General features: G+C 40.1%; 1 long non-coding RNA gene across 1 annotated transcript in view; it reads right to left on the minus strand.

Moving 5' to 3' along the window:
• The window catches only part of LOC116156510 (uncharacterized), a 156,368-nt gene that overhangs the window by 49,894 nt on the left and 91,903 nt on the right, over positions 1–14,571 (minus strand). The window contains exon 2 of the long non-coding RNA XR_004140355.2: positions 5,254–5,397. This is a non-coding gene — a long non-coding RNA (uncharacterized LOC116156510). The remainder of the gene's footprint in view (positions 1–5,253; positions 5,398–14,571) is intronic.

Here is a 14,571-nt window from a genome sequence, read left to right on the forward strand (position 1 = left end):
AGACTCAGCTGGGAGCGGTCCACAGCCAAAACTCTGAGGAGTTGGGGTAATGAGGGCTTCAGTCTTGAAGTAGGATTCTGATAAGCACACCACACCATCTACTTACTACATCTCAGAAAGGAGGCAAAACCATCATTAATTACATGTTGAATTAAGGTAACCGTGGTGACCTTCAGCAAGTTGCTTAATGCTGCGGGACCCACTTTCCTTATCCATCAAATGAGGCAGAATAGACCTTTCTCAAGTTTCTTCAGCCCTGAAGATCTAGACAAGGGCTAAATTTGTCATGCCTTGGAATTGTGTTCTTATAGTCTCTATTTCTATTTTCTATGTACATTTGGGGCTCTTTGAATAAACAATACATGCCATACATTTATGCTCACTTTATATAACTTGAATTAGTGGAACCACTTTGAATGTCTCTGACAGCTCTAAGGAAGATTTAGAACAATTATAGAAAGATGTTTCTTTGTTTTAATGACATATTACTTGCCACACCTATGATTTACTTGATTCTAAGTTAATTGGTATGAACATGCAGGTTTTCAACTGTGATGTTATTTTTACTAGAAAATATGATTTCTAAAAATTTGCTTGAGGACACAATCTTCAGGAATGCATTGGGGTACAAAAGCCAGGACTGTCTGCAGTAAATCGCCAACAAGAGAGGATACACCCAGAATAACAATGATATAATGCTCTTTATCCGTGCAATAGGAATGGAAGAAATGTCCTGGGGGAATATAGGCTACTTCAGGAAATGCCCTGCTGTGATTACCTAACATCTCCCAAAACAATCAAACAAAGGCATCAATCTATATTTTGAAGGTGTGGCTGTTGGCTTTAATTTGCTAGAGAGGTATTTCCCAGGGTTCCACTAATCAGGACCACGAATGGGAGGGAGGGAGAAAAAAGAGCATCCTAAACATCCCAGAACTCTGGGCATCCAATCAAACTGGCAAAACAGTGATGTTGAGTTGGTTCTGAGTTCTTTGGAGTTGGTATCAGTGCCCGGACACTCTTTGTCCTAACTCCAAAGGAAGGCACTCTCATTCCACTCCCTTTTATTAACATTTGTCCCTACACTGTCAACCTACTTCCCTGTGGAGTCAGGGTCATCTGTCATAAAACAGACCCTCCTACATGTCTTTCCACAAATACCATTTAAAAATAACATAATTTTCATAAGTATATGTACCAAGGTGTTCATGAAAGTTCCTAACAGCCAAAAGAGGATACTGTCAAATTTCCAACAATAAAGGACTTCTTAAATAAAGTATAGAATGTCCATATGATGCCATGAAGTTTATCACTAAATAAGTTGTATGGGGGGAAAGTTTTAAAAAAAAGTCAAAAAAAACTTTTTTAAGTTATATGGTAAAAGAATATTTGTTGGTGTAGGAAAACTCCACTACCTTCTAAGTAAACAAGCACCTATGTTATGATTCTATGAATTACAACATTTACAGTGGTGTGTTTTTCTTCATTTTCCAAATTTTCTGCTTTGAACATGTATTTGCTTTTGTATTTGGAAAAAGTACCGCTTTTTAAAATGGCTCTATTCAGGGACATACAGAAGACAGGTTAAGAATGGATTACACCCAAAAGAAGGTGGTCCATCTCCTTCCCAGTGGCAGCTCAGCCTTGAATTAGATGTCGGGCAAACACCTGGGAACACAGACAAATACCTCTCTCAGGTACTGCTATGAGGCCACAGTTGGGTCCTCAGTGATTAAAGCCACCTAATCATTCCCAAGAAACACCTCCTGAAAGCCCCAAGCTGAGAGATGGGACAAAAAATGAGGTCATCTAAAGGGCCAGAATGAGTCACTCACCTGGGGAGTCCACATGAGACATGATGTATCCTGTGTATTACACTGTGGGAGAGAAACATTCCCATCTTCTTTCCAGGGAGGCTAAAGCAAAGGACAGCGTAAAGGGGGAAGGTGGATGTCTAACTGTGACTCGGCTTTTTGAATGAAACCATTGCTAGGTTTAAACAGCCTCCCACTTTAACAAAGCAAGCAACTATCCAGGAAGGATGCATAAAGAATGTAAGTTACCTACGAGATGGGAAGGTTTCCTCTGCATTCTGGGGGCTCATTCTGTCTTTCTAGTAAAGGTCAAGAAAATCGTTCTGCTGAGGAATAACCAGCGAGAAGACGCAGCCTCATTGAAGCATAGAGTGAGGTCACCAAGGACCCAGGTAGGTGGAGGGATCTGACCGGGTAGACTCAGCTAAGTCACCAGCCTCACTTGGCCTCCAGGCTGGTCGTTCCTCCACAGGCCTGACCCGGCCTGCAAGAGGGACCCGAGGTGGAACTCTGCATTCTTTGGCAAGTGGACCCAATACAAGAATTAAGAAATGTTATAAGAGAAATATCTCACACCCATTAGGATGATTATGAGCCAAAAAAAAAAAAAAAAAAAAGATGAACAAGAAGAAAATAACAAATGTTGGCAAGGATGTGGAGAAATTGAACCCTTGTGCACCGCTGGGAATGTAAAACAGTGCAGGCGCTATGGAGAACAGTATGGCAGTTCCTCAAAAAATTAAAAACAGAACTACCATATGATCCACCAATTCCACTTTGGGGTATGTACCCAAAAGAATTGAAAGCAGAAACACAAACAGATATTAGTACCCCTGTTCATAGCAGCATTATTCACCACAGCCAAAAAGTAGAAGCAATTCAGTGGATGGATGGGTGAACAAAATGTGGTATATACACACAATGGAATGTTACTCTGCCTTAAAAAGGAAAGAAATTCTGACACATGCTACAACCTGGGTAAAACATAAACTTGAGAACATTATGCTAAGTGAAATAAACCTGCCACAGAAAGACAAATACAGTATCATCCCACTTACGTGCCGTCCCTGGAGTAGTTAAACTCATAGAGAACAGAGGTCACCTGCGGCTGGGGGCAAGCGACATGGGGAGTTATTGTTTATTGAGTACAGAGTTTCAGCTTAAGAAGATGAAAAGAGTTCTGAAGATTGGTTTCAGAATAATGTAAATGTACTTAATGCCACTGAACTGTACACTTAAAAATAGTTAAGATGGTTAATTTTAGGTTATATGTATTTGACCGCAATTTTTAAAAATCATTATTTCATAAAGGAACAAAGGAACGAAGGAACGAAGGAACGAAGGAACGAAGGAACGAATGAAGGAAAGAAAAGCCAAGCCAAGCCAACTGACAAGAATGGAATTAGTTTTGCCACATTCCCTAACTGTTGGCTGGAGTCTGTGGTTAGGAGCCAGCACTACACTGAGCCCCCGGGGAACTTGTGCAAATCAGCAGGAACCCTGGGGAGGCCGCACCAGCCCCAGTGAGGCAGGACAGCCTAGTGATGGAGATCACAGCTGATCAAGTTAGACAGTCGGGGTTATCCCAGCTCCACTACCCAGCTGTGTTGCCCTGAGCAAGTTGCCCAGCTAGAGCTTAATTCTAATTGTAAAATGGGGGTAATAACAGCTCCTTCCACACAGGACTGCTGTGAGGATTAAGTAAAAACAACACATGAAGCAAAGAACAATGCAAAATATGTTACTACTCGCTCATGAAACAGGGGGGAAATGTATATGTTTATAGGCATATATTCTTATTTATGCATTAAAATTTCAGAAAAGATATACAATAAATGGATAACGGTTATTATTTATGTCTTTGGGAGGTGGTAACTCAGTGGAGGGGAGAGGGAAAATTGTTACTAAATATCTCTCAATGATTTTGCGTTGTGAACCATGCAGATCTATTACCTGTTTAAAAAGTAACTGAAATATCAAAAGACAAAGTTTATAGAGTGTGGATCAGTCAATGCATATCAAGTATTAAGATGATAACTATCTTTAGAACCATTAGCCTTACACCCAATTTTCTCAGCCAGACGGCACTCCTAGATTCATTTAACAAAAAGTCAAACCACTGGAAGGAAGCCTGGAATCTTCCCAGAATCTTTAAGATTCAAGATTTTCCACGGCTGGTCCAGAACTCCTAAAATACCTTCCAGATCTAAAATTCTGTTCTGCTGAGGCATAATCCTGCTACTCTCCAAGTTGAAATCTAAGCAAAACAATACTGGTGCCAACCACTGAAACAAAAAATGCAAAATCCGGACAAGCAGACAAGGGGAAGGGTGAAGAAAGGAAAAGAAAGAAGAAGGAAGGAGAATGAGACCCAGTGAAAGGAAAGGGCAGCAAACAGCCTTTAAATATAAGTGTGGGTATGGCCCCTTTCCCATTTTTGCTCACCTAACTCCACCATCGTCCCTTCTCCTATTTGCTTCTGGTTGAACAACCTAGACCCTGCAGACTAAGATTTAAAAGCCCCCACCGAAAAAGCAAAACCACACAATACAAGGCCCAGAGGCAGAATATCACCCAGCAGCAAGTCTCCTACTTCCTCAGCTGCCCAGCCCCTCAAGGGCAAAAGAGCAGGCTCCACACCGAGACAGCCCCGGCATACTGGATGGCCCTCTGGGGTGGGCCAGTTCTGCCCCGTGCCATGAGGTCAGCACAGGAGAACACGAACACCTGATCAAAGGCGCTCTTTCCTTGTCTGTGATTTCAAAATCTTGCCAGCATCCATTATCCGGCCTCAATGTCGCTGCCAGCACAAAAGACACAAAAGTTACTAAATGGCATTGCAGTCATAACCCAGAGGGCGATATGAGGCAGACAGCTGCTTGTAGCCCATTCTCCTGTACGACACAGACTGCCTTGTTGGGCAATAAATTATTTAAGTTATCTGCATTTTTTATATCTTATCCTGTGCAGAAACAATTGGTTCCACTTGGATGCACGGGAAGATAGACCAAAAAAGAAACACATCGGTGATGTTAGTATTGGGAGCATTCAGGTCATCAAGGATTGATCAACAGAGACACTCCACAGGATGCAAAGTTGTTCCCTCACTGCCAAGTTGTTGCTCATGGTGTTTTCAGTCCATATATCATGCTAACCTATTAATTCTCAAAGATTTTTTTTTTAATTATGGAGGATTGAGCCTTTCAAAATATAATTAATTACAAAAGCTACTTAATATTCAGAGGTGTCACACAAGCATATAACTGGCATTCTCTGCCGGTGGTTTAATTAGACAAGAAGATGCAAAAAGCTGTCACTTGAGGGCGGGTGGCTGCAGGGGAGGGAAGCCCTGGTAAGCACTACCAGTTGGCCATCTGTACCAGACACAAAAGCACGACTCTTCAGCTGGCCTCCCTGAGAGAAAGCTCCCCATTTTTACCGTCTCATCTATTGGCAATTCCTTTCTGCAGTATATAGCTGGAAGGAAGAAGATATTCATGAACTATCATTCCAAGTTTGATGTTTCATGGATGTGGAAGGTTGGGGAAAAACAAAGAACCACGTGGTGCCTCAGTTTCTCCATCTGAAAAATACAATTCATAAATGTCATCCATCCATCTGCCTCCCAGAGCAACAGCTGCTGAACATTTTTTTTTTACAAATGGCCAGAAACATGCCAAATAACAAAACTGGCCCCATGTTACACATTTTGATATAAATATGCTGGCAAGAAATAGAAAAGCTTCTTCATTTTACTCACAATCAACTGCTGCTTATTTTTGAGTTGGTTTTTCCACTTGGGGCTTTTCTGTGCCGTTCCTCCTCCCCCACTTTTTAAAATCATGTTTGACCATCTGCTCTCTGGATAATTCTCTTTTCTTTAGTATCTTCATTAGACAGTAAGTAATAATAATGCCGAGAATCCTGACTACAGTCGATTCTGTATTCACATTTAGTCTTTACAACTCAGTGAGATAGGTATTATTGTCATCATTATTTCTATATTACAGATGAATAAAGTGAAGTTTAGAGAGCTTAGGTGACTTGATCAACACCTCAAAATTAAGTGGAAAAATTAAGGTTAAAACTCAGGTCAATTTGACCCCAAATCCCATAGGACTAGTTTTTTCTCTTCTGCCATAGAGAAGGGGGAAAAATACGTAAGCACACACACAAAAATGGTCAGGATTTCTGCTGATCATCAATCATTATAAAATATGGAATAATAGAAATTAATTGATAAAATAAAATGCATTCTAAATAAAATGTGGGGTCTTGTATAGGTTCCTGGAACAGAAAAAAGACATTAGTGGAAAAGTTGATGAAATCTGAACAAAACATGAGTTGGTTTAAAAAAAAAAAATCATTGGGTGCCCCCGGTCTCCGCTCATCTTTCACTTCTGCCAGGAGACGAGTGATTTCTCTCCAGAATCCTGGATATTCGTGACGTTTCCAAGATTTACGTCAATCACATTTATACACGTTCCTTTTTCAAATTAAAAAGCAGTGTTTCTAAACCCACTGGAAAAAAAGAGATAGAATGTCTTTCCAGATTTGAACATTTTATTGTAATGGTGATCATGTTTATTATAAAAACTTAAATATTATAAAATGGTGGTAAGTGAAAAAAAAAAAGGCACTTCAGAGGAACTCTTGACATCTGTATCCAAAAGTGTAAATACTACTGCCATGACTAAGGTTAGAAGTTGATCACTATTTATAAGCAATTTAAATAACTTTTGAGTATTAGTTTTGAATATTTATTTCATTTACCATTTAACCCTATAAAGCTTTTCTGGAGAGTGTTGTTGAAAAAAAATCATTCGTTTTGTATACTCATGGTTTTCTTTACCTAAATAGCACAACTGCAAGTTGATTAAGTGACATAAAACCAGTTGGTACATCAAAAGCGTTTTCATCTTTGGGAAATGAAATTAAAATATTAATATTGATACTGTTTTAATTTATCAAAGTATAGGATCTCTAAATTTCCTTCTTTAAACAAGTTTTTTTAATTACATAGGTCAGTCTGCTTTGAGTAAAATTAGATATGTCAATAATTTTTAGTATGTCAATTAATTTCCAATAAAAGCATAATTGTAACAATATAGGTTCAACACTGCATAACTGTTCTAATAAATAAAACGACAAAGAGGCACGGGGCAGACCACGTAAAGATGAAGGCAGGGAGTAGAGTAATCCTGCAAGAGCCAAGGAACACAAGGAGCCATCAGAATCTGGAAGAGGCAAAGCAGCTATTGATGAGAAAGACCAGAATCTACCAGAAAAGTATCTTCTACAGCCAAAGATACGAGACCAGTAGACAGGGCAGAGTCAAGTCCCGTGCCCCCGGGTGGGCGACCCACAGAGAGAGAAGAATTACAGCTGCAGCGGTTCTCCCCTAGGAGCAAGCGGTCTGAGCGGCACACCAGGCTCCCCATCCCAGGGGCCCAGCGCGGGAAGGTGAGCTCCCAGAGCGTTTGGCCTTGGAGGCCAGCGGGGCTCACTGTCAGGAGTCCCAGCGGGCTGTGGGAAGTAGAGACTCCACTCTTAAAGGGCACACACAAAATCTCACATAGCCCAGAACCCAGGGCAGAAACAGTAGTTTGAAAGGTGCCTAGGTGAGACCAACCTGCTGATCTTGGAGAGTGCCCTGGAGAGGTGCAGGAGGCATCCGCAGCCTGCCCCGGGGACACAGACAGCAGCAGCGGCCGTTTTGGAGACTCGCTCATTCTACCATGTGGACACTGGCAGGTGCCATTTTGGAACCCTCCCTCTAATTTATTGGCCCCAGGACCCAGCACCCTTTCACTTAACAGCCTGCAGGTGCCAGTACTGGGAAACCTCAGGCCAAGCAACTCGCTGGGCAGGGACACAGCCCCACCCACAGGCAGGCAAGCTACCTTGAGAACCCCTGGGCCCACCAGAGGGCCCAGGACCCAGCCCCTCACACAGGCACTAGACCTGGAACCCCCAGAGCCTTGCAGCCAGAGACCCTGGGACCCAGCTCCACCTATCAGCCCCAGGAAGCCCTAGGCCCTGGCCCTACCCACCAATAAGGACTAGCCTCAGGACCAACCTCACACACCAGTGGGCAGTCACCAGCCCCAGGACTCAGTGGGTCACAGAATTGCCACCCGCAGGCCAGCTTCAGCTCTGGGAGACATTGGGCTCCTCAGCCAGGAGCCATGGGATCTAGCCCCACCCACAAGCAGGCTGATACCAGGTTCAGGACTCTCAGGGCCCTTCAGTCACAGACCCTGGGACCTGGCTCCACCCACCAGGGAGCCAGGACTAGCCCTGGGACCCTCTGGATTCCAGCCCCACCCACCAGCAGGCCAACACCAGTTCTGAGACACCTTGGACTCCTTTGCCAGCTGCTTCAGGATCTAGCCCCACTCACCAGCGGGCAAGTGCCTGGAACCTGCAGCCAGCCTTGTCAGGAAATAGCCCCATCCACTGAGATCCCACCACTAGATCTGAGAACCCTGGCCCTGCAACTACCCACCCCGGAACCCAGTTCTGCCCACTAGTGAGCCAGCACTAGCCCTGGGACCCCCAGGATTCCACAGCCAGCCACCTCATGACCCAGCCCCATCAGCCAGCAGCTGGCAGCTTCTGCACAAGGCAGGGCCTGACAAACCAGAACAGGAGCCAGCCACGCCTACAAGATCACCCATGGTAGTCAGCCCACCACAACAGAAGCACCCACTCAGCCCACATAGTGGAACCCTTAAGCATATAGCTCTGGTGAATAGAAAGGAGAGCACTGCTGGGGTGCATAGGACATTTCCGACAAAAGGCCACTTCTCCAAGGTTGGGAAACATAGCCAACCTATCAGATACATAGAAACAAAAACAGCAAATTAGGCAAAACAAGGCAACAGAGGAACTTATTCCAAATGAAGGAACAAGATAAAACCCCAGAAGAAGAACAAAGTGGAGATAGTCAATCTACCCAAGAAGAAGTTCAAGGTAAGGATGGTAAAAATGATCAAAGAACTCTGGAGAAGAATGGATGAACAAAATGAGAAGTTAGAAGTTTTTAACAAAGAGTTAGAAAATATAAAGGACAATCAAACGGCGATGAGGACTACAATAACTAAACTGAAAAATACACTAGAAGGAATCAACAGTAGAATAAATGATACAGAAGAACAGATCAGCGAGCTGGAAGACAGTCGTAGAAATCACTGAAGCTGAACAGAAAAAAGAAAAAAGAACAAAAAGAAATGAGAACAGTTTAAGAAACCTCTGGGACAACATCAAGCATACTAACATTTACATTATAGGGGTCCCAGAAGGAGAAGAGAGAGAAGCAGAGGACATATTTGAAGACATGATAGCTGAAGACTTCCCTAATCTAGGAAAGGAAACAGACATCCAGGTCCAGGAAAACAGAAAGTCCCAAACAGGATCAACTCAAAGAGGACCACATCAAGACACATTATAATTAAAATGACAAAATTAAAGATAAAGAGAGAATATTAAAAGTAGCAAGGGAAAAGCAACAAGTTACATACAAAGGAACTCCCCTAAGGTTCTCAGCTGACTTTTCAGCAGAAACTCTGCAGGCCAGAAGGACTGGCATGTTAACTTGAAGTGATGAAAAGGAAAATCTATGACCAAGAATACTCTACCTGGCAAGGCTTTCACTCAGATTTGATAGCAGTTCAGAAGTCTGGCAGACAACTTCAGCACCACCAAATCAGCTTTACAAGAAATGTTAAAGGGACTTGCTAAGTGAGAAAGAAAGACTGCAACTAGAAACATGAAAATCATGAAAGGAAAAAGCTCATCAGTAAAGGCAAATATGTAGGAAAGTAGTCAATCTACCACATACAAAGCTAGTAGGAAAGTTAAAAGAAAAGTCATCTATATCTGTAATAAGTAGTTAAGGGATACACAAAATAGAAAGATATAAAACATGATGTCAAAACAGTAATCATGGGAGAAGAATAGTTAAAATTCAGACTTGTTAAAATGCGTTTGAAATTAAGAGATTATCAACTTAAAATAATCATAAATATGATCATATATATATAATTGCTATATATATGTATATATACCTCATGGTAACCACAAACCAAAAATCTATACTAGATACACACACGAAAAAGAGAAAGGAATCCAAACATAGCACTAAAGATAGTTATCAAATTACAATGGAAGAGAAGAAAGGGACAAAAAAAAGTACAAAACCCCAAAACAAATAACAAAAATGGCAACAATTACATATCTATCAATAATTACTTTAAATTTAAAAATAATCACTTTAAGTGGACTAAATGCTCCAATCAAAAGACACACCATACACTTGGTGTCGGGCTCATTTCTACAAACGCTGGCTCGGATTTTTTCCCTTGTCTTTACTTACAAAGCAGAAACAATGCTAAAGGTATGTAATCCTGCTCACCGTGAGGGACTGGTTAGAGGCCTAGCCCTTGGAAATCTGACTCCGTCTCAAGTAATGGTAAGTCTCTTTTGCACTTTGAACACCAAAAGGCTTCAGGTTTTAGATGGAAGAAGATCCCAAGTGGAAAGACAACTTAATTAGCCTATGATCCTCCTACCCACCGATGATTAGCCAAAGCCAGACCACACCTCCAAGGGAGCGCCAGATGCAGACAGGTGTGGCCTAATTTTACCCCTAAGAGCTCCAAACCCAGGGACTGCCCGAGAGCAGGCCTGGCCTACCTCAGTAGTGATATGTGCTTAAAACCTGGTATCAAGAGACATCTTTGGGAACCAAGAGAACCCCTGCAGCCATTCAGGAGAGCTGCTGGCAGCGCTTGGAGTTAGCTGTTGCTAGAGTGAGGATGCCTTTTACAGAGCTACTTTCTTTTTTTTTTTTTAACATTTTTTATTGATTTATAATCATTTTACAATGTTGTGTCAAATTCCAGTGTAGAGCACAATTTTTCAGTTATACATGAACATATATATATTCATTGTCACATTTTTTTCTCTGTGAGCTACCATAAGATCTTGTGTATACTTTCCTGTGCTATACAGTATAATCTTGTTTATCTATTCTACAATTTTGAAATCCCAGTCTATCCCTTCCCACCCTCCACCCCCTTGGCTACTTTCAATTCCTTGAGTTGTCAAGTTTATAGCCAATGGACTATAAACATTTAGGGGGAAGATCTAAAATTGTAATTTACTACTTACTGGTGAACAACTGATCTGATGGATTAGATCACTGAATTCTCTGACTTCTTGGTTTTAACAGCATCTGGACCAGGGGATCTAGACCCTAGGGATCCAGAGACAAGGTAGGAGGCAGGGGCCGGGGCGCGTCTGTAAACTCCCTGATGTGAAATTCAGTGTGTATGTGTATTTCTCTGGGTACAGGGCCCCTGCTTCTTGTTCTCAAGAGTCCCTATCTCAGAAGAAGTTAAATACCACTATACATGAGCCACATGTGTTTATGGAACCAAAGAGTATCTGAATCGACAAGCATGTTTTTCAGATGCTCTTATGACTGAATTGTGCCCCTCCAAATATTCACATGTTGAAGTCTTAACCCCCCAGTATCTCAGAATGTGGCTACATATTAAGAAAGAATTTTTACAGAGATAATTAAGTTAAAGTGAGGTCATTAGGTTGGGTCCTAATCCAAAATGACTAGCATCCTCATAAGAAGAGGAAATTTGGACGGGGACACCAAGAGAGGGAAGATTATGTGAAGACACGTGGCGAAGAGAGGGAACCAACTCCACCGACACCTCAATCTCAGACTTCTAGCCTCCAGAATTGTGAGCAAACAAATCTGTTGTTTAAACCACCCCGTCTGTGTATACGTTATGGCAGCCCTAGTGAACTAATACAGATGCTTCATGTACTCATTTCCGAATGCACATTCCTGTGGTCAGGAAAAACAAAAGACTACATGCAGTTAGAACGTCTACAGTGCTCACACTTCTTTTTCATATAGAAGGTCATACATATTGAAAAATTAAATACGTTCACCTGCTTAAATAATGCATTCTACAAAAAGCGAAGAACACAAAAATTATTTTTGCTCAACTCCTTTAAGAACCACTGAAGAAACAGAATTGCAAATTGTGAACCATAATCTTGTACCCCACACTCCTTTCTTTATCTCTCTTTTCATGGGTCTCCTCTGAGCTCTGCGGAAGAACACACTGTGTTTAAAATGTTATTTACTTTTTAAACAAAGCAATATATGATTATTATAAATAAGATTTTAAATATAGGTAAGCAAAAGAAGAAAAATAGAACTTCCCACAACCCAGATGTAACCATTGCTAATAATATTTCTTACTATATTCTTATTGCAGCTAGATCTCATCATCATATTGTTCACTAAACTATGAAATCATGTTATCTCCAAATAAAACAAGCTCATTATACAGAGTATGAAATGTAAAGAAGTCAGAATTATTTTGAAACATTATTAATGAATGGCCATCAATGAAGAATGTGAGCAATAATTAATTATTTACAGGGATTATAGCTATATATTTTTATTCTTATTTTTTATTGAAGTATAGTCGATTTACAATGTTAGTTTCAGGTGTACAGCAAAGCGATTTAGTTATACATACACATACTTATATACATTTTCAGTTTCTTTTCCATTATGGCTCATTACAAGAAATTGAAATTGAATCCCTGTGCTATACAGTAATTCCTTGTTGTTTATCTAGTTTATATTTAGTAATTTGTGTCTGTTAATGCTGAACTCCTAATCTATCCCTTCCCCACCATAGGGATTATATCTTATCAAATAAAAGTTACATTAAATCACATCTAAATTGAGATACATTATTATTTACATTCATGATAAAAATAACAAAGTCACACTAGGTCTTATATAGCTATTATTTAAATAACTAATCTCACACATGCATAAAGCATTACTTACTGATCAAGGAAAATACTGAGACATTTCAAGATAAAATCAAGCAGCACCATCATTTTACTAATGTGGACACATATGAAAACGTATAGGCGTGAAGGTATGTTCACAGAGGAAATAATTAAACAGTATGTAAGAAGCGGAGAAAACAAAATAACTTTTAAAAAGAAATGGAAGAAATTATTTAATATGATTAAAAGGGAATTAAATCAGAAAAAAACAGGTAAATTAGAGCAAGAGAAATGAATAACTAACAAAACATTCCAAATATTAACAATAACTGAAATATTAGAAACAATTTCCTAAGGGAAACTATGAAAGAGCTACCACACAAAAATGGGAATCTTATAGAATTATAGTCTACAAATGCTATTTTCTGAAATAATTCTAATTTTTCAGACATTTTGAATTATTCCCTCATACAACTGTGCTTCTAAAAGCCTAGTATAGCACCCTAGCTTGAAACTATGTAAATCTCATCTATTTGGTGAGCAAATTTTTATTGAAACATACATTTTAAATTACCCTGTAAGTTTTTTCTTTTGTATAGTTTTTTCAGACTTTTATTTTGAATAATCTCACATCTATAGAAAAGTTGCAAGTGTAGTAAAAGACTTTTTTCTGAACCATTTAGAAATTGCCAAAATGATACCCATCACCCTGAATACATTAGTGTGTATTTCCTACAAACAAGAAAATTAGCCTAAATAACCCCAAAACACCTATCAAAACCAGGAAATTAACATTTATACATCACTACCATCTAATCCACAGACCTTTTTTCCTAGAACAAATGAGCATCAAAAGCAACTAGCAAAATATATTATGGCATACGTATATAGCGTACTACTGTATATAACAAAGAATAACATACACATAGCAATGCAAAAAGAGGTCTAAGATTTCATGTTAACTGACAGACGCCAGATGCAGAACGTCACATTCAGTATTATCCTGTGTCGGAGGGAGGGCAGGGAGGGTATTTTAAGGGTTATTCTATATTTTTGTGTATTCATAGAAACTTTCTGAAATGATACATAAGAAATTTGTTAAGAGTAGTTAACTTTGGAAGTGGGGTTGCAGTCTGGGAAGGCCTTCTATATGCTTTTCTTACCAAAAGCATGTATAACTTCCATAAGTAACAAATCTACATCTAGTTAATCTTTTTAACTTCCCAAAGGGAGGGCACATTCCTTGGATAGCATTTGATCCGTGATTTGTAAATACTTCCCACGTGCCCTATTCTAGACCTTGGTTGCCAAGCTTGCATTTGCCCCTAGCTTCATCCCTAATTATGTCATTACCTGGGCAGGGCCTTCTAGAACTATGAGTTTTATGAAACTGAAGATTCTTATGGTAAAAATATTCCATATGATCTACACAGGCAACATTGTACATGTGGGAAAACTCTAGGGAATGATGGGGCTGGGAGAGTTTTAGATAACTGGCTTTCATTTAACTCTAAATTCAAGAAAATCCTTTTTGCAGTTCATCTATCTCTATAATCCACAGGGAGACTTCTTATAAATCAATAAAAGCTAGTCTATGATTTAAACGTTTTATAATAAATATATATCTGCATATTTCACATGCAATTTTTAAAATACTAAATAAAAGAAGAGTCTGATAAAATAAAAGTAATTGTGTTTGGCCCATTCTAAGATGGATAAGCCCATTTGACCAGTATCTTGCCTTATATGAGAGAGCAAAGATGGAGAAGGAGGGAGGAGAGAGAGAAGGAAGGAAGGAAGAAGGGGATCCCAGAGGGAGGGAAAGAAAGAAAGAGGGGGGAGGTAGGGGGGAAGCAGGGAAAGGAAGAGAAGGGAAGGCAGACTCCTCTGGTGGGCACTGGCCTAGTGAGATGACTCA

Source organism: Camelus dromedarius, chromosome 1, assembly GCF_036321535.1.
Source record: "Camelus dromedarius isolate mCamDro1 chromosome 1, mCamDro1.pat, whole genome shotgun sequence".
NCBI lineage: Eukaryota > Metazoa > Chordata > Mammalia > Artiodactyla > Camelidae > Camelus > Camelus dromedarius.